Source organism: Phocoena sinus, chromosome 17 (assembly GCF_008692025.1).
Source record: "Phocoena sinus isolate mPhoSin1 chromosome 17, mPhoSin1.pri, whole genome shotgun sequence".
In the NCBI taxonomy this organism is placed as follows: Eukaryota; Metazoa; Chordata; class Mammalia; order Artiodactyla; family Phocoenidae; genus Phocoena; species Phocoena sinus.
Window position 1 is genome coordinate 25295338 of NC_045779.1, and position 7351 is coordinate 25302688.

Sequence of the window (7351 nt, forward strand, 5' to 3'; positions counted from 1 at the left end):
GAATTTTATTTTTGCATTTAAAAATATCTTTAATATTAATTAAGACTATAAATTTAAGGTTAGTTAAATTACACTCCTGCAAATTTAAGGGAAATTGATGGAAGAGAATTTTGCAATTTAATGGTATCACCATTAATAACCTCCTTTTCTTCAAGTGGATGTATTTGGGGTAGCAGTTTTCAGTTCAGATATGATTTTTATATTTGCTAACAAGTCAGTGAAGGGAACCAACTCCAACAGGATTTGTTTTTGGTGCTTCTTTAACATTGTGCTCCAGATCACTGTACTATCAGTCAAGCAAAATTTTCATCTCATCTTCTAATCTGTCAACTTCTAGTCGTCTAAAATGAAATTCCAATGGCAATCCTATTTTAACTAGAATGAGAGAGATGCAGTTTAGGGCTACAATTTTATCGCCACCACCCCCAATGAAAAAATAGTGACTCATGGAAGTACCTGTGTTCTTCTAGATATCCTTTCAATAATATACCCTGAAGAAAATTCCACATTCGTTTATCTGACATTAATGGGAAAACTGATTATCTCTTTTCCTAGCCCTAATGTTCAATGCCATTTTTCTGTGTACATCTATTATGGGAGAAGTCTTGGCCTCTACTTTTATTTCATAGAACATCTTTTAAAAGTCCAGGGACAATAATGAGAATTAGAATTATGTCTTCTCTTTAAAGTTTCTTCCATGACATAGTGGATCTGAGGTCCAGTTTTTCTTGATCTATGGAACAGAAGTTGGCTCTTAGTTACCCTCTGATTTTGCCTGCTTCCCTAGAATGCTGGAATTATAGCTATGTGGTTTATTTCTACATGTATGTAAGACAAGATCTGGCCTTTCACTAATATGTTTTTTTTAAATTTTAGGCCACGTTCACCAATCATTTAGTCTTTAAATGCAACTAAAAGTAACCACGTTTACATATCATATTTCAAACTATCACTAGATCCTTTAAAAATATAATCATTTAAAATGATTTTATTGAAAGGTCCTAGCTAGGAATGTGTCTTCTAGTTACTTTCCTTCTGAAGATCCTTCTTTATCAAAAATGATGATCTTCCATATTCCAAAATGTGTGAGCACACTTACTGTCCTGTTCAAAACAGCAGCATCTCATTTTTCGCTATTGAAAATTCCTCATTGGCTCTTAATTTGGATATGTATTGGCTATATCATTGACTACATGCTTTTTTTTGTTTTGCTTTCCTTTATTCAGGAAGCCATCAGTTTTTTGTTTTTTTGTTTTTGTCTCTTGATAGTTTCCCCAGCAGCATGGTTTTGGGTTAACATTAGGACCAAGGCCTCTCCCTTCCCCATGAGGCTACAGGACATAGGTCAAAGCCGCATAGTCAGGAGAAAGCATGAGGACTTGTTGGCCAAAAGATCTGGCTTTGAATCTCAGTTTCACCTGATAAGTTTGCTGAGAAGCGTAAATTTAATAATATGTACAAAGATTTTGATACAATGTTGATGTTCAACAAATGGTATTTCTTTTTACTTCATTTCTTCTCACCCACATGCTTTATTATTTATATTTTTGGTTTAATTAGCAAGTAAAGTATATGGCCGAGTGTCTGTCATATAGTGTTACTCAACAAATACTAGTCATTATTAAACTTATTACCCATGTATTGCCACCCCAACTTTTCCTGACTACATTTCCTATGAAGTTCTTTATGCTTTCAATGTCAAATATATTTATTTTTCTCCTCTAAATGTAGGCTGAGAATGTTTTGTCCAGGAACTGGGGTTTTTGATGTGTTTTCAGGAGGCTGAGTTCCTAAGGGTGAAAAGAGAAAAACAGGTAAAGTGGAAGAACAATTACAGTTAAATGATTCAGAAAAGTTGGAAAGGAAGAAAAAAATGAGGCTATATTTGTCTCATTCAGATGGTATTTAAGAAACACAATTTTGAAGAGCAATATGTACTCTATAATGAATCGTTAAGATATTGAGTTTTTAGATTCACTATGTGGCCTTATGACTGATCCATTGTATTAATAGTGCATATTGGTGTTTGACCAGCATAACAGTGATTGAATGTAACATGATGCATGGAATCTGCTGTGTGATTACCATCAAGGTACAATTTTATTTCATGAATGATATGAAATTTTTTGAAGAAAGAACTTCAGATTTCACCTTCAGATAAAGTTCGTAGTCAGAGTTCACTGCAGGTGGATAGATATATTGTTCAAATACATTTTGAAGAAAATGGAATAAACCATGACCACTAGTGTGTTCATTAAATATATGGTTGGTACTTTCTTTGAAAATACATCTTATTTGATATCAACATTCTTGAATACCTGCTTTAAGTAATCCTAGTTATAATAATTTCTCATATTTTATTATCAATGCTGGCTGTTCCCTTCCCTAATTGTTTTTTCCTATATGGACTATTGCCACAGAATGACTTTTAGCATTTGTTGCCAGTTTACTACAAAATCTTCTCCCTGCCAGCAATATTTTATTAATAATGGAAAGCAAATGTATGAAGTGCCTTGACTCTTCTACACATTTTTAAATATTTAGTCAGTTTACTATATAAGATGACATGTGAGTGCTCTCACTGAGAGGATCTCATTCTCTCCAAGGGCTACAGTTGTAACGCTCCAAAGACTTCTGGATCTATATAATCAACCCAGGTCTTTCTCTTGAATTCCATGCCTACATTCTGAACTGCCTACTGTTCATTACTAAAGACATTTCAACTACAGTTATGAAGAGCTGAAGTCATTAATTTTCCTCCACATAACTGTTAATGAAAGGTACTACCACCCATATGTTTGCTTATGTTTTAGGAAGACTAGGTATCATTCAAATGCCTCCTTCTCTATAAACAGCCTCCATGTTCAATCAATCATTGCATCTTTTGAATCCTACCTCCTTAGTTGAATCTATTTCTTTCTCTTCATCTCCATGGCCCTACCACTTTTTAGGCCGTCAGCATCATTTACCCATTTTACTGCAACAGCATCTGATTCAGTAGCCTGCTTCTTGCATAGAAACAAATGTAGGCACAGAGTTATTTATATCATGTCACTCCCATGCCTAAAAAATTCCCTCTGCCCTAAAATTGAAGTTAAAACTCCTCAACATGGTTTACGGTTTCCTTTATGATATCGTTCTAGCTGCCTACACTGGCTTTATCTCTATGCTCTTCCTCCCTAGCATCCCTGTTACAGCTCCACTGAACTTCTTCCAGTTTCTTGAATAGCTTATTCACTATCTTGCTTCAGAGATTTGCCCTTCCATTTTCCTTGTCTGAGATTCTCTCTCTACTCCATTTTTATTATTTGCTCTTTGTATTAGTTAGGGTTCTCCAGAGAAACAGAACTAATAAGATACAATTTATTATAAGGAATTGCCTCACATGATTATGGAGGCTGAGAAGTCCCAAGATCTGCAGTCAGTCATCTGAAGACCCAAGAGCACTGATGGTCTAAGTGTCAGTCTCAGTCTGAGTTCAAAGGCAGAGGACCAATGTCCAAGCTCAAAGACAGGTAGAGAGAGTGAATTCTCCTGTACTCAGCCTTCTTGTTCTATTCAGGACTTCAATGGATTAGATGAAACCCATCCAAACTGGAGAGAGCAATCTGCTTTTTTCCACTCTATAGACTCAGGTGTTAATCTCATCCAGAAACACCCTCAGAGACATACCTAAAATAATGTTTAACCAACTATCTGGCAACCCTATGGCCCAGTCAAGTTGACACACAAAAGTAGCCATCACACACTTCTAATCTCATTCTGGACACCTTTTTCTCAAGAAAAATTTCTGTGACCCCGGGTCCTGATGAGATTGCATTCTTACTCTCTCACCTGCTTCTATAGCTCCATGTTCATCCCCATCCTAGCACCTATCACACTTTATCCTCATTGCCTGCTTACTTACATCCTAAACAAGACTCTAAGTCTTGCTCATCCTTCCTTTTGTAATTCCTAATTTAGGAGTTAGGAATTACACTTTGGCACTTAGGAGGTGTTCAATAAATATGCATTGAATGCATGAGCTATTCTATTAACCTTTAATTTGAATCCTTACAAACATTAAAACAATATAATTATTTTAGCTTGATTGCTTATATAAAACCAACATTTACTCTTGCCCAATTATGGCTGAATATATATGTAACCATATTCAACATTCTGGTTTCATTAACTTTCCTCTGGAATTTTATACACTAAACCTGTTCAATTTGTGGTTTAGATATTTTATGCTGATTAAAACTGTGGCTGTCTTGTTAGAATTGTCTTTGTTGCTCACCACCAGGGAAAAGGGCATTCAATTTAGCTGTTTCAAATTAGAAAGTTGCATATGAAAAGAACAGATGCATTGGAATAAAACAAAGCCCAGGTTTGGAGGCTAGTGCTTTTTGCCTTCATTCTGTCTTAGTTATTGACTTCTGTGTACTGAACATCTAGAAAAATACCTGGCACAGAATAGGTTCTAAAAATTGTTAGATAACTTTGATAAGTTACAAAGATTATTTTAGTCACAGCCTTCTCATTTAGTAAGTTACCATAATTGTATTTACTTCACAAAGGTTTTTGAGACTATAAATGAGTGAATATACTCAAAATGAGTGCAGAGCATATGCCAAATGAAAGTCTCTTGTATTTCTTATTTTCATAGTATCAGAATATCTGAATGAGAATGTGTTTATAAGTGCAAAATATTGGCTCCATCCTGTAGCCCCCAATTACATAGTTTTCCCCTTTAAGTACTTATATGCGCCAGGTACTACTTAAGTGCTTTACATACATCATCATTTCATTTTAATAAGGTATTGCTCTTCTCAATTCATAGAGAAAATCTAGTTTCATAAAGATTCAGTAACTTGCCCAAGTTCACGAGTATGGAGTTGCAAAGCCTAAACTGGCACTTGAAATTATCTGATATCAAAAGTCAATGGTAATAACCTTCTTCAATTTTAAAGCACCTGGAATAAAGTCTGTGTTCATTAGAACTTAATTTCTTTTCCCTTCTTGTCCTATAGAATCAGCTTTCTACTTGTCTATATCCTTTGTGTTTGCATAAGCACAGAGCGTATGGAGTTTAGTGGAAGGCATTTCCACCAGAGAGTGTGAAGATGCTTTGGCTCTAACTGCTCTTGGCTCCTTTCCAGTTATGTTGACTCCTCTCCCACCCACCAGTGGATGTTCATACCGTTGCACAGCTGGAACACAGCCATGACTGCTGCAGACGAAGTCTTCCATGGATGGACTTTGGTCAGACTACACTGGATATTTTGTAATGGGAAGATTGTTTGTCTTTCCTTCATCTTTGAGAAAGTAAAAGACCCTCCTGGCTACAACCAAGTAAAGGGAAAAAGCCAAGGTTAAACTTACATCTCTATAACCCTCCCTCCACAACGTTCAATTCAATACATAAAATGAGTCCCTACGTTAACTGTCACTGCTTAATCCCAATACCAGATGATGTTCTTCCACCTGTGTTTTGGAAGCTTTCCCTTCTTTTCTCTTCTCAGATTTACTTCCACAATAATCATCCTCCCGTTCTGTCAATGATTTCTTTTTCTTCTTTGTTATTATTGCTCTTATTCTTCCTCTCTACCTTCAAGAGTATTCTTTTTTCCTCTATAAGAAAAATAACAACAAACTTCCTGAATTGCTCTGATTTTTCTTTTAGTTACCATTCTTTCATTTTCCATTTGATAAAAAACTCTTAGACTTTTTGGTAATCTTAATTTTTCTCCTATTATCTTCCAAGTTATACAATTTAAAATTTGTTAAAGAACTCTAATAAAGGGCTTACCTGGTGGCGCAGTGGTTGGGAGTCCTCCTGCCAATTCAGGGGGCGTGGGTTCTTCATGCCCCGGCTCGGGAAGATCCCACATGCCGCGGAGCGGCTGGGCCCGTGAGCCATGGCCGCTGAGCCTGTGCGTCCGGAGCCTGTGCTCCGCAACAGGAGAGGCCACAACAGAGAGGCCCGCCACCAAAAAACAAAAAACAAAAAAAGAACTCTAATAAAATTTTATTGAAATAAAAACCATTAACTGAACTACATTTGCAACTTTATAAATTAACTGAATGATATATATTGATATATTGATTTCATTGTTTTTAAACTGATACTTCATATATTTAAAAATGCTTTTACAGTTAACTGTATAATATTTTACCCCTGAAGGATCAAAGATATTCTCTGTAGTTAGTAGGGATAATTTTTCTATATTGCAGACACTTAGCTAATTTACATATGAATGTGCTTTTTCACATGGGGTTTAATAAACTGATTTTTATAATAAATTTATTCTACCATAATGGGAAAATATCCTTAATGATAAATGACTAATCATTAAAAAAATTAAATATGTGAGTAACCAGTTGGTTTTGTTCTTAATTACTTGTTCTTAATTACTGTATGTACACAGGTGCACAGACACATAGACACACTTTTTTTTTTTTTTGCCTATTACTACCCATATAAAATTTAATAGTAATTTGACTAATGTGATGAGGGAAATTATTCTATTTATAATTACTTAAAATTTTTTGAAGAAATTTGAGCATTTGGTTGCTAAAGTGGGAATTAACATTTTAAAGATACAGTGTTTTCAGAGAGCTCAGCAAAGCATTTGGTTATTTTTTAGCCTCAAGAAGTGGGGAAATGGTGGTTATTTAAATGTCACTGCTTTACAAAGACTTTAGTCTCTTGTTTCCTTGTCTCTTTATCCTTCATTTGCAAGTGCTTGCATAATATATCCAGTAAGTGTATTTTTTGAAGTATAACTATTTTTAAAATATGCAATCCTTAGTTTTATTGCTTCATATTTACATTAGAGATTAATACGTTTTCTTGAATGCTTGGCAGATTAACATCTCTTTGTTTACCTTTATGATTTTTGTTTTAAGCACTAAAGAAGTCTGTCATTGACAAAACTGAGCTAATGTCAATGATTCTATTTTTCAGAATTTTTGCGACATTGACATTTTGGAAAAACATGCATATAAATTAGATGATAAAGGTAGAAACTGAAGTTTTAATTGCTAGTTACTCAGTGTACTTTTAAGCCTACTAGATGAGAACATTGATGCCTTATTTCATGCTTTATAAAATAATTTATTATTATTTTGAAAACTATTTGCCATGTTTATTCCAATTCCTCAATTCTTTTAATAAAAAAAAAAATCAACCTAATTAAATCATTGAAGGTTAAAATTAAATTCCATTTCAATATTCTTTACCTAGGAATTCTGAGAGTTTCTAAGTGTTTAATTACTTCAGTTGTATAAGGGTTAACAGTCAGAAATATATCCAGGTTATCTAAGTCATACAATTGTCAGATGGTTGCTAAGCAACAGATAGGTTCAG